We start from the raw sequence: 14,797 nt of genomic DNA, 5'->3' as shown, positions 1-14,797 counted from the left end.
GAGCCCTGCTTATGACTGAAGTGCCAGGGGTTCCCCTGAACCAGTCTCCCACCATATTCTCCCAAAGCGGTCCAACTTTCTTCCCATCTTCTCGCATTTCGACCAAACATGCATGCCAGTAAACAGTGGTTGTAGTGCACTGCCACCAACACCAGGTCGCTCCCTTCTTGACATCAAAGCCGCAGTTTATTGTTGGTATATGAGTTTTGGATCAATGTAATTCAAATAGCAAAAATAGAAGTGTATAATAATTATTATGATACTTTTGCATAAAGACCGTTTAGTATATCATCAATCTTCGTTGTTAGATTTGTGGAAATACAGTATATCGTGCAACCTACCCTTTTAAGTTGATACATTTTGGTTACTATGTATCTTGTATTTGTGCTGTGTTCATGCTATTTGTTGGTAACTATAAGCATTGAGTATGAGCGTGAATTTGTATGTAGAGAATTGCAAGACTACCGATGAAGAGGATGAAACAGACAGGAATCATTTAAGCACTAAGTTTGCCCCACGTATGACTCATCTCAGGGACACGAATGACAAAAGTAAAATTAAAAGTGTTTAGGCCAGTGGTCAGGCCAGGGGCACAAATTAAGTAAATATATAAATAAAAAAGACATTTAATGGTCAGAGGGTATATGGAAAGTCATTGGAAGGAAGTTCTAGAGAGAGAGACGCTGAGGACTGAACAGAGGGTTTCTCTGCCAGGGAACATCACTTGGCGGCCTGCAGGCCTGTCAGCTGTCAGCTCCTCCAAACTGTGCTGTGCTCTGCAAATGTCCACAAGGTTGAACGTCAAAAACATCATCAGGTCAAGCAGACAGATGGATAACTTTGATGGCTGCGTTTTGTCACCAGCGAGTGCAATTAGAGGACCAGTTGGAATCAAAGAGAAGCGCGTCTGCCAGATAAAAATGAATATGAATAATATTTTTATTTATTTGAATACGAGTATGAAAATATTGTTAAATGTTTATCAAGAATTTCAAGACATAGTGATTTAGCACGTGTTGTTTATTCTATGGCAATTTGATCTAAAGTGTTATCTTTCTCTGAAAGAAAATTCTCAGCAGGATAAAAAAACATTCTTCCTCGAGTAGATATTGACCTAAGTGATGGTTCTAATTAGAATTTGAGGTTCAAAATGGAACAAGGAATGTTCCTCACGGGAGGACTACGAGTGGCATCATTCAGCCAACGACTCTCCACAGAGCAACAATTGTCAATGATAGTGTTTGTTCTCAAGTGTCAAACTGAATTGCCACTATGAAATGAAAGAGCAAGCAACTCATAAAAGGTCTGTATTGTTTCTTTTGTCAGATGTGAATCGTCACTGCGGGAGGAATTGGACTGCTTATCTTTGTCACGTCATAAATCCCTGGTTACATTCTTCTTCTCAAAATAGTTTATCAAGCACAATTAAGCATTGTTAGGAGTAGTCCATTAAAAAGACAGAGGTGCAGAGGGTACCTCTAGTTAAACTTCCTACCCACAAAGTTGAAATGAAGGTCTTAATGATTGAATAGCCTATTGACAACAAGGCACTAAAGTAATACTGCAAAAAATGTGGCAAAGCAATTCACTTTTGGTCCTGAATACAAAGTCTTATGTTTGGGACAAATCCAATAGAACACATTACTGAGTACCATAGTGGTGGCTGCATTATGTTATGGGTATGATTGTTAAAGTTAAGCACTGGATACATTTTCAGGATAAAAAAGAAACAGAATGGAGCTAAGCACAGGCAACATCTTAAGGGAAAACTTGGTTCAGTCTGCTTATTCCACCAGACACTGGGAGATGAATTCACCTTTCAGCAGAACAATAACCTAAAGGCCAAAAATACACTGGAGTTGCTTACCAAGATGACATTCAATGTTCCTGAGTGGCCTAGTTATAGCTTTTGACAAACATATGGCAAGACAAGAAAATGGCTGAAAATTTTTAAAAGAATAAGGTGCAAATATTTTACAATCCAGGTGTGTAAAGCTCTTAGAGATTTACCCAGAAAGACTCACAGCTGTAATCACTACCAAAGGTGATTCTAACATGTATTGTCTCAGGGGTGTGAATACTTATGTAAATGCATATTTCTGTAATACATTTTCAATACAATTGCAAAACTTTCAAAGAACATGTTTTCACTTTGTCATTATGGGTTATTGTGTGTATGTGATTGAGAAAAAAATTATATATTTAATCCATTTTGAATTCAGGCTGTAACACTACAAAATGTGGAATACGTCAAGAGGTATGAATACTTTCTGAAGGCACTGTATATTTCTAATTTGCATATTTTGTTACTGTATTTGTATTTTATATGAAGTGAAAAAATAACATGTCAAGTATGTTAACAAATAAATGCTTATTTGTTTGACCAGGTATCCTGGTGTCTTTTTTAAATATGAGGTGTTGAATCTACTTTAAAAAATAAGGCCACAAATTTACATACATGTTTTTGAGTAATTTTCAAAAATACGTTTTTTGAATTTACAAAATTAAAGTAAGTCGAGGGAAATACGAATACCCGTATAAATGTTTTGGATTTACCGATAATATGATTAAATATGAGTTGATGTAACACAAATATTAATACAAATGTGTTGTTTACTATATATTCGTATTTCCCTCGACTTACTTTAATTGTGTCAATTTGAATAGCTTATTCACGTTTTTTTTACTCAGGAACATAGGACATCTACTCAATATTTTTACGTGTAAATTGTTGCCTTAATTGTATAAAAGTAGATTCAACACCCAATTATTTACAGGGTATACAGTAAGGTATTTCCTCTCACATGGACAGTCCTCTCTCTTATCTATATCCTCTTATCATGGCCATCTTCATTCTGATTAAGCCTGAACTGCTGAAGGACATCTAGTAATTGTCATAGACGCGGAAAGTAGGAGTGCAGAGGGTGTAATACAAAAATAAAATAAAAATTTCCCACAAAAGTACACTGGGCTTTTACAAGTCCTGTATTAGTGGACCGATATAGCCGTCTGTAGCGCGGGCATATCTTATTTTCAGATTCAACATTTTTTAAAGTTCTAAACAAAGCCATTACTCCACAGCATAGCCTCCACGACGACTAAATGGCTAGCACAAACTCATTAGAATCAGCTGAGAATTTGATTCCCATAGCCTAGAATGCGTAAATAAATATTTCAATGCATGTAATTCCTACCAGATTTGCCAGACAATATAATATATTAAATACATAATTTATCATTTCCAGCACCCTAAGCAAAAAAATCTATCAATTGTAATTGCTGGAGTCACGAAAACTGTAAAAGAGAAGACTATTTTGTGTCAAGGATGCTGTCATAAGAGATAAAATGTGTGGTTGGACCTCTTCATTTTGTTATTTAACAAGGCATGGTGGTGGATAGCGTGGTAGTCGGATGCTATCAATTAATGAGATGTCAACAAGCATTTGGTGTTGCATTATTCACGCCAGCTCTGTGATACATACTAAGACCTCTTCTGGGTGGATTTCCTCAACAAACCTAAAGCTGAACAATTTCTGAGTCTATCTGTGGACTTATTTAAAAAAAGATACAGTAGAGCGACCCGACCACACAGACTATAAGACAGTCTAAAGGATTGTGCTTCAGGCAATGAGCCTTTCGGTGTGGGAGGATGAAGAACAGAATGAATCCATCACTGCACTGCACACTCTTAGAAATAAGGGTCTCAAAAGAGTGTGTGTGTGGGGTCCAACATTTCTCATATAGAGACGTACTTCAGTTAATTCCATGTAAATATAGGGACATTATTTAGGTATTTCTGTGTTGAACATCCGTGACATTGCTTTATTGAAAAAAGGATGCATGTTTTGGAATATTTTTTATTCTCTACAGGTTTCCTTCTTTTCACTCTGTCAATTAGTTTAGTATTGTGGAGTAACTACAATGTTGTTGATCCATCCTCAGCTTTCTCCTATCATAGCCATTAAGCTCTGTAACTATTTTAAAAAGTCACCATTGGCCTCATGGTGAAATCGATGAGCAGTATCCTTCCTCTACGGCAACTGAGTTAGGAAGGACGCATGTATTTTTGTAGTGACTACGTGTATTGATACACCATCCAAAGTGTAATAACTTCACCATGCTCAAAGGGATATTCAATGTCTGCTTCTTTGCGAGTCATTGGAAAACCTCTCTGGTCTTTGTGGTTGAATCTGTGTTTGAAATGCACTGCTCGAATGAGACACCTTACAGATAATTGTTTGTGTGAGGTCGAGAGATAGTCATAAAAAAATGTTAAACACATTATTGTACACAGGGTGAGTCCATGCAACTTATTATGTGACTTGTAAAGCACATTTCTACTCCTGAACTCATTTAGGCTTGCCATAACAAAGGGGTTTAATACTTATTGACTCAAGACATTTCAGCTTTTCATTTTTAATTAATTTGTAAACATTTCTAAAAACATAATTCCACTTTGACATTATGGGGTATTGTGTGTAAGCCAGTGACACAAAATCTAAATGTAATACATTTTAAATGTATGCTGTAGTACAACAAAATGTGGAAAAAGTAATGGGCTGTGAATACTTTCTGAAGGTACTGTACATGTGCCTAATGCCAATTCACTGGACACTGGATGTGGAATAATTATTATTATACCTGGGCTACAATAGTACAGTGCAATGAGGAATTGAAGTGAATACACAATTATTGTCCATAGGCTGTAAACTGCAGTGATGTAGGCTAATTTGAATAACCGCTCACATCTCCTGTTGTCTCATGACGAAATAACTGCATAGGACAACAGCCTAGGACTGATTATTCAACTATTTGGATCAGTTTGGGTCCATTCTTGACAGTTTAGAAGGTCCAGAAAGGGACATTTGCATGCCACTCATACAGTGCATTCGGAAAGTATTCAGACCTCTTTACTTTTTCCACATTTAAATGACAGCCTTATTCTAAAATGGATTAATTATTTTTTTCCCCCTCAATCTACACACAATACCCCATAATGACAAGGCAAAAATAGGTTAATAGAAATGTAGCAAATGTATTAAATGTAAACTGAAATATCACATTTACATAAGTATTCAGAACCATTACTCAGTACGTTGTTGAATCACCTTTGATAGCGATTACATCCTTGAGTCTTCTTGGGTATCACGCTACAACAAGCTTGGCTACAACCTGTATTTGGGGAGTTTCTCCCATTCTTCTCTGCAGATCCTCTCAAGCTCTGTCAGGTTTGATGGGGAGCGTCGCTACACAGCAATTTTCCGGTCTCTCCAGAGAAGTTTGATCGGGTTCAAGTCCGGGCTCTGGCTGGGCCACTCAAGGACATTCAGAGACTTGTCCTGAAGCCACTCCTGCATTGTCTTCGCTGTGTGCTTAGGGTTGTTGTCCTGTTGGGAAGTGAACCATCGCCCCAGTCTGAGGTTCTGAGCGCTCTGGAGCAGGTTTTCATCAAAGATCTCTCTGTACTTCGCTCCATTTATCTTTCCTTCGATCCTGACTGGTCTCCCTGTTCCTGCCGCTGAAAAATTTCCCCAAAGCATGATGCTGCCACCACCATGCTTCATCATAAGGATGGTGCCAGGTTTCCTCCAGACGTGATACTTGGCATTCTGTTCAAAGAGTTCAATCTTAGTTTCATCAGACCAGGGAATCTTGTTTCTCATAGTCTGAGAGTCCTTTAGGTGCCTTTTGGCAAACTCCAAGCGAGCTGTGATGTGCCTTTTACTGAGTGGCTTCCGTCTGGCCACTCGACCATAATGGCCTGATTGGTGGAGTGCTGCAGAGATGGTTGTCCTTCTGGAAGGTTCTTCCATTTCCACAGAGGAACTCTGGAGCGCTGTCAGAGTCACCATCGGGTTCTCGGTCACCTCCCTGACCAAGGCTCTTTTCCACCGATAGCTCAGTTTGGCTGGGCGGCCAGCTCAAGGAATAGACTTGGTTGTTCCAAACTTCTTCAGTTTAAGAATGATGGAGGCCGTTGTGTTCTTGGGGACCTTCAATGCTGCAGAAATGTTTTGGTACCCTTCCCCAGGTCTGTGCCTTGACACAATCCTATCTCGAAGCTCTACGGACTATTCCTTCGACCTCATGGCTTGGTTTTTACTCTGACATGCACTGTCAACTGTGGGACCTTAAACGAACAGATGTGTGCCTTTCCAAATCATGTCCAAGCAATTGAATTTACCACAGGTGTACTCCAATCAAATTGTAGAAACATCTCAAGGATGATCAAGGGAAACAGTATGCACCTGAGCTCAATTTCGAGTCTCATAGCGAAGGGTCTGTTGCTCACTAGTTTGCTCCAATTGGGGGAGAGGTGGTAGGGTTGGAGGGTAATAAAGATATGTATATGTACAGCTGAAGTCGGAAGTTTACATACACCTTAGCCAAATAACTCAGTATTTCACAATTCCTGACATTTAATCCCAGTAAAAATCCCCTGTTTTAGGTCAGTTAGGATCACCACTTTATTTTAAGAATGTGAAATGTCAGAATAATAGTAGAGAGAATGATTTTTTTCAGCTTTTATTTCTTTCATCACATTCCCAGTGGGTCAGAAGTTTACATACACTCAATTAGAATTTGGTAGCATTGCCTTTAAATTGTTTAACTTGGGTCAAATGTTTTGGATAGCCTTCCACAAGCTCCCCAAAATAAGTTGGGTGAACTTTGGCCCATTCCTCCTGACAGAGCTGGTGTAACTGAGTCAGGTTTGTAGGCCTCCTTGCTCACACACGCCTTTTCAGTTCTGCCCACACATTTTCTATAGGATTGAGGTCAGGTTTTTGTGATGGCCACTCCAATACCTTGACTTTGTTGTACTTAAGCCATTTTGCCACAACTTTGGAAGTATGCTTGGGGTCATTGTCCATTTGGAAGACTCATTTGCGACCAAAATTTAACTTCCTGACTGATGTCTTGAGATGTTGCTTCAATATATCCACATAATTCTCCATTCTCATATCATCTATTTTGTGACGTGCACCAGACCCTCCTGCAGCAAAGCACCCCCACAACATGATGCTGCTACCCCCGTGCTTCACAGTTGAGAGGGTGTTCTTTGGCTTGCAAGGCTCCCCCTTTTTCTTCCAAACATAAGGATGGTCATTATTGCCAAACAGTTCTATTTTTGTTTCATCAGACCAGAGGACATTTCTCCAAACAATATGATATTTTTCCCCATGTGCAGTTGCAAACCGTAGTCTGGCTTTTTTATGGCAGTTTTGGAGCAGTATCTTCTTCCTTGCTGAGCGGGCCATTCAGGTTATGTCGATATAGGACTCGTTTTACTGTGGATATAGATACTTTTGTACCTGTTTCCTCCAGCATCTTCACAAGGTCCTTTGATTGATTTGCACTTTTCGCACCAAAGTACGTTAATCTCTAGGAGACAGTACATGTCTATTTCCTGAGTGGTATAACGGCTCCATGGTCCCATGGTGTTTATTCTTGCATACTATTGTTTGTACAGATGAACGTGGTACCTTCAGGCGTTTGGAAATTGCTCCCAAGGATGAACCAGATTTGGGAGCAAGTCTACACTTGGGAGCAAGTCTGCAAGTCTACAATTTTTTTTCTGAGGTCTTGGCTGATTTCTTTTGATTTTCCCATGATGTCAAGCAAAGAGGCACTGAGTTTGAAGGTAGGCCTTTAAATACATCTACAAGTACACCTTCAATTTACTCAAATGATGTCAATTAGCCTATCAGAAGCTTCTAAAGCCATGACACCATTTTCTGGAATCTTCCAAGCTGTTTAAAGGCACAGTCAACTTAGTGTATGTTAACTTCTGACCCACTGGAATTGTGATACAGTGAATTATAAGTGAAATAATCTGTCTGTAAACAATTGTTGGAAAAATGACTTGTGTCATTCACAAAGTAGATGTCCTAATCGACTTGTCAAACTATAGTTTTTTAACAAGGAATTTGTGGAGTAGTTGAAAAACGAGTTTTAATGACTCCAACCTAAGTGTATGTAAACTTCCGACTTCAACTGTATGTATTTATATGTGTATGTATTTGCATATATATTTGCAAAAACAATTACAGTGGATTGGAAGTGATGCAGACAATTTCATTGATGGAAGCTACAATATATCTGCAATATTAAAGTTGATCTTCCCCCTTAAAGATAAGACATTTTTTATTTTTTTAAGTGTCTGAATACTTATGTAAATAAGGGAGTTCTGTCTTTTGATTTGAATAAATTTGCATTCATTTCTAAAAAACTGTTTTTGCTTTGTCATTATGGGGTATTGTGTGTTGATTGCTTAAGATTGTTTTATTATTATTCATTTTATAATAAGGCTGTAATGTAACAAAATGTGTAAAAAGTCAAGGGTTTTGAATTCTTTCCAAAGGCACTGTATGTTAATTTCAAAATAACTGGGCAACCATTTGGATCAGTTATGCTGTTTTTCTCGTCAGTTTTGCCTACAATGTCCAGGCACATTAGCAGGACAGTAAAGTTGCCACATCAATGTTACAGAGAAATGAATTAGTCAAGTAATTGTTATTAAATGTTATATTCTGGTGTTATTTAATGAATTAAAAACAACTATTGAAAACCTTTTGCTCCTGCATGTCCTTTTAAAGACTGCTTGGATTTCAAATCTTGCATTATTCAAATAATATTCAGTGCAATTGTACATATTGGATTGTATGGTAAAGGAACAACAAAGAAATAACAAATAAAATTAAATGTGCAGGTGAGTTTAAAAGAGGAACTTTACATCAAATCTCCTCAGTGCGGATATTAATGCTGACATGTGCAACACCATCCCCCCCATATTTTATATAAATAATTAAAATAAGACAACTAGACTCAGCTTTTAAGTATTATTTACTAAATAATAGCGAAATAAAACTGATTAAATGGATTTTAACTATCACGTTTATTCCCGCTCTGGCAGTCAACGTCGCCAGTGTACTAACCACCGGTCCTGGCAACCCATCATTACGCGCACCTCACAACCATTATTACGCACACCTGCACCCCATCATCAGCCACACCTGGACTTCATTACTACCTTGATTACTTACCATTTATCTAGCACTCTGTTCTGCCAGTCATCAGGTAGTATTGTTATGTTTCCTTGTTAGACGATTCTTGTGTTTTGTATTAGTTCCATGTTCGTTATCATTAAACTCTCACTGCACTTGTTATCTGACTCCCTGCGTCTACATTATATTAACACACTTGTGTGAAACCCTATGCCATAATCTTCTTCAGAGCACTCGTCTGAGTGTGCCAGAGCGCAGAATAACTGATGACTTTACAAATGTAAGCAAAAGAAAATAACAATAATTGTTGCCAGCAGCACAGTTACAATCCGTCCGTCCGTCCCCAGTTCACCCCAGAATCATTCTTTACAGTGTAATTACATCTCCATTGCTCTAAACCAGGGGTGGGAAACTCCTGTCCTCAAGGGTTTGATTGGTGTCGTGCTTTTTCTCCATCCCTAGCAAGCACAGCTGATTAATCAAATTGCATTCTAAACTGAAGATCATGATTAGGTGATTATTGGAGTCAGGTGTGTTAGCTGGGGCTGGCGCAAAGCTGTGATACCAATCAGGTCCTGGAGTATTGGGTATTGGGTACCCTGGGTATTGGCCACTTTCTCTCTCTTTGATGTTGGATGGTTATACATATCTGGGTTCCGTGGTTGCCATGGCGGCGTGAGGTAGCCTAGGCAGAGAGCTCTGTAAATATTGTACATCATTGTTATTATTTTTTCATTTATCTTTTTGGCATTTTGGGGGGTTAGGCTGCTCTAGGGTTTGATCACTATATCCTTTGGTCTTGACTCAGAGTTGCAGGATCGTGATGAAAAGTGGAAACATTTTTGGCTTGATAGCTGGCTAGCTAGCTAGCTGTTTGGATTCAAATAATCTGTTTGGAAGTATTACACCAAGGACTGCATGCTGTGTCCAGGGGTAGCAGAGGAAGTTCAGGGACTGTTCAGGGAATGCTCCTAACCACTGCCAAGATGTGTTGACTTTTCATGCTCTTTACAACAGCCATGGCATCAGCCAGGTGGATGCTACATTCCTGGTAATGGAGGAAAAGTACCAGAGAAGCGGCTCCGATGGAGTGACTGACCATTCAGAGAAGCAGGTGCGGTGCGCTGTTGAAGAGCTCCTGGTATGTTTTTTCAGACTGTCTATTCTGCTTGGCTGTCCCATCGATGCCCCCTCCACTAAACTTACACTTACTTTCCAGCTTAAACTTCCTGGACTTCATTACAAGACGACAGAGACTTTCAATCTCCATCATTTAAAACTTTTTATGCGCTTTGAGATTCTTTGAAAAGCTCTATACAAGTTCAAAAATGTATTTATTATTATTATATCTGTAACCCAAATATGCCTAGTAGGTTAGGTCTACTGTGTAACCTAGGGACTACTATGTTATGTTTGTAACTTTTTTTAGACATTCATTTAAGAGCACCACAATAGATAAAAGTTGTCAAACTTGTTTGTGTCATCCTCGATGACTTTAAATGCATTATCCACATGTGCGTGTGTTTGTGTTTTAAACTATCTAAGTTAGTCATCATACAGGTGTGGGAGAGGGAGCAGCCACACAGTCTCACAAGACCTTGTCAGGATCGCTGGAGACTGATGAGATTGGTCCTGGAGCCTCCCATGTCGCCATGGCAGTGGCAACAGCTGGACACAGTGTCACATTATTTTCCAGACCATTCCACTCAAGTAAATGTTTCATAGCGTGTCACCATCGGTTCCATCTTACAAGTTTGTGTATCCAGTCAGTCAGTGGAGCTGTCATGACGCTGGTCTGTAATACTCTGGCTTAGTTTTTTCTGTTTGGATTGGGATGTTTTGTTCCATATCATGCATCTTGTTCCTTGGAATTAGAACGGACAGAGCGTTTTGTTATTGTTGTCCCAACACAAAAATTGAGATAATAAAATAGCGGTGCCTTTGGGCAGTGCCACAAGTGAAAAAGGTCTACAAACTGTTGAAAGTGAAAGAGAGAGGGGGTGTGTGTGTGTGGGGGGGGGGGATAAGGAGAGATAGATAGAGGGGAGATAGTGAAATACTCTGTGGGGGTATCAGGGGGAGTCCAATGTGGAGTCAGAAAGGTGATAACATGTACCTCGCTGTTCCACCCTCTTGGCAATAACAATGTGTCAGGAAACTGCTTGGTTATTCATGCTGTCTGGTCCATCCCACATCTGAATACATGCAAGAGTGAAGCATACATCACTTATCTTCCCTGTGAGATGTGGGGAGTATAGATAAGTGCTCACCTCACAGCTGGTCTTCAGAGATAAGGCCCGAAATCAAAACACATGAAAACTGTTTATTTAATTAGAACAGCAAGCTGGGGTGAAATACATTTTGGGTATGCTATTTTGGTGATAGCCAGGTCAGAGGTGTTCATTATAGAGTTGTGTTCTTCTGAGTCATAGTACTTTTGTTAAGGAGAGGTGACAAACTATTTTAGAGCTAATTTAAAAGCACTCCTATAAACACCAGATGGGAGGCTGCTGTGCCATGAGTGGGTTAAGCTACTAAATCAAGCATCTATCGTAAGCAATATGGCTCCACCTGTGATTAGTCACAGGCATTGTGAATCCTTTACGTTTCCATCCTCTCCTATCTCTGTCAGTCTACCTGTTGAAATTCAACCCGAGAGGCTTGTCCATTTCTTCAAACCAGCTGGCTATCTGGTATAACTGAGAGACCTGCTCCCGGTCTCAACACATTTGCATCACACACCTTCCCTCTCACCCTCTTCCCCCTCTTTCCTCTCAGCAGAGAGAGAAAGTCTCTAGAGGGTTGGTTTCCTGGCCTCCCATGTCGCCATGGCAGGCTGTTGTCCTGTGGCCCTCATCATATCAAATACCCTACTGTCACCGTTTCTCATTCTATATTCACCTCATTACCTCACATAAGTCCTTATGTTTGCAGTAATTAATAATTTGTGAGATATTTGATGGTGTGCATTCTCATTATATATTTGCTCTATAATCATGAGCATAAATGTGCATGAAGGGGGAAAAAAGTGTTCACATTTTCTATATTTATCTTATGTTTCCATAATATATTTTAATGTTAAATGATGTGGTATAACTCATCTCAGACGACATCTTTAGATATGTTTCTTATTATTGTTTTATGAACTCAGATGTTAGTGATAGGGTGAAATATTCACCCGCACCCAACATAATACATTTCTAATGAATAAATCAAATACTCCCTATTTTCTGTACTACTCAATACTTATTGCCAGTGGCAGGCACTTATAAAGTGGCCCCTGCTATAAATCTGCTGTCATAAGAGTAATATAAATCAAATGCATTATTGCGCCTCAATGCCCAAGGCTCCAGCTCCCCTGAATTTTCTCATTCACTTCCCAGATGGATCTCGAGGAGAATTTTCACATTCCAAGATGATGAGAATGGACAGAACAAAGACTAGACGAGGACATTGGGATAAGAAAATAAGGTTCCACATCCGGCCATTGATATCTCATGCGTGTGACCACCACTTGCTTGTTGAGGTTATGCCTTGTCTCTAAGCTTGTGTATGCTTTTGGAAGTACACACGAGTCATCTGTATACTAGCCAAACCATTTCTCTGTCTTCCGAATTCTGATGTAAAAGATTCAAGTTTCATAAAGGAAATGTAAATTACCCATAAATGCCTAAAATATGACACTAGTAGAATATTGCAGCATAAAGACCCACTGTTTAATATGCTGTTTTCAGTCATCATGTTTTATTCTCAGTCATGAATATAACCAAATGAAATGTAACCTTGTCCATCAACAGGACTTGGGTGCAACAGGAAAGGAAGACCATGAAGCCAATGCCATTTGCAATGTGTTTCCCCTCCCCAGGTGACAGTTATGTGACTGTCTGTCTGCCCAGCAACATCAAAAAGACCAAACGGTCAACCTTGCGCTGAAGAGCACTGGTCCTTTACTGTGAGTGTGTTGTTTTAATTTTCTCAAATAATCATCTTAATTATAGCTATGTTGCTTTTAAAGCAATCTTCTGTCTTTGTTGTGTCTCAGCCTTGATATTGCCCCGTCCCTCGTCATGTTAGCACGTGTTACACAGTTAAAGCCTGTGTTTTATGTGCCTTCTTTCCTCTCAGCCTGACTGTATCCTTAGGAACAGGATTTTAGTATCACCGCAGCGCCGCTTCGTTCCAAGCATCAGGGTGTAACCAACAGTGACCCCGGTGTACACTGCCCACATGGTGGCATTTCAGATAACTGAAAACGGTTTCACTTCTCCGCCAGGTAACAGCACAACTGCTGGGAAATAAAGTGTGGAGGCTTGATGAGCACACCGCTTGGTTCAGGGAAAGGCGAGGTCAAGATGAAGATAAGACTACCACGGCAGGCACACAGCTCGCTGGAGGTAGGGAGAAATTGCTGAAGATTGAAGATAATGCCGCCGCTGTATTGGTGGTGGGGCGGACATAGTCATACTCATCACTCACTTTTTCTGGTACAGTGTTGTGTGAACACAGTACTTGAAGTCTTGAGTTTCTATACAGTTCTATACTAAGGAGTTGCAGTGTGTTACTATGAAGGTACTGATGTAAACTGAGTGCAGCGCAGTGTAGGTGTGTCTCTGTGTTAAAGGGTGACATTTGACAGGTTGTCTCGATCTGGATGACAGCGTCATCTATTCCATCCCTCAGAGGGTGATTAGGACTGGCACAAACCTCTGGTCCCTCTGACAACCCTCATAGACACCATATTTCATTTGAACATGACTGTCCCGGGTGATTTATACCTTGATAGGGGAAGATTGAAACGGCAAGATGTATGTTTCACATGATGATGGAAATGTGAACAATATCTTAGATTAATTGTATTCTAGCAAATGCTTGGTTTGGCTTGCATGTTTTTTGTCATTACTCAATATCTGAGCATCACATTATGTCAGAAAAGTTCTACCATAATACCTCTGCCGTGTAGCCTAAAGTAAAAACAGTATGAGTCAATATGTTCAAGACCTACAACACCAGTCAAAAGTTTGGACACACCTACTCATTTAAGGGTTTTTCTTAATTTTTTACTATGTTCTACTTTGTAGAATAATAGTGAAGACATCAAAACTATGAAATAACACATATGGAGTCATGTAGTAACCAAAAAGTGTTAAATAAATCAAAATATATTTTTGATTCTTCAAAGTAGCCACCCTTTGCCTTGATGACAGCTTTGCACACTCTTGGCATTCGCTCAACCAGCTTCACCTGAAATGCTTTTCCAATAGTCTTGAAATATTTCCCACATATACTGAGCACTGTTGGCTGCTTTTCCATCACTCTGTTGTCCAACTCATCCCAAACCATCTCAATTGGGTTGAGGTCGGGTGATTGTGGAGGCCAGGTCATCTGATGCAGCACTTCATCACTCTCCTTCTTGGTCAAATAGCCCTTACACAGCCTGGAGGTGTGTTGGGTCATTGAAAAACAAATGATAGTCCCACTAAGCACTAACCAGATGGGATAGCATATACAGTGGGGCAAAAAAGTATTTAGTCAGCCACCAATTGTGCAAGTTCTCCCACTTAAAAAGGTGAGAGAGGCCTGTAATTTTCATCATAGGTACACTTCAACTATGACAGACAAAATGAGAAAAAAAATCCAGAAAATCACATTGTAGGATTTTTTATGAATTTATTTGCAAATTATGGTGGAAAATAAGTATTTGGTCACCTACAAACAAGCAAGATTTCTGGCTCTCACAGACCTGTATCTTCTTCTTTAAGAGGCTCCTCTGTCCTCCACTCGTTACCTGTATT

Source organism: Salvelinus alpinus, chromosome 30 (genome assembly GCF_045679555.1).
Source record: "Salvelinus alpinus chromosome 30, SLU_Salpinus.1, whole genome shotgun sequence".
Classification (NCBI taxonomy): Eukaryota; Metazoa; Chordata; class Actinopteri; order Salmoniformes; family Salmonidae; genus Salvelinus; species Salvelinus alpinus.
This window is presented reverse-complemented; position numbering follows the sequence as displayed.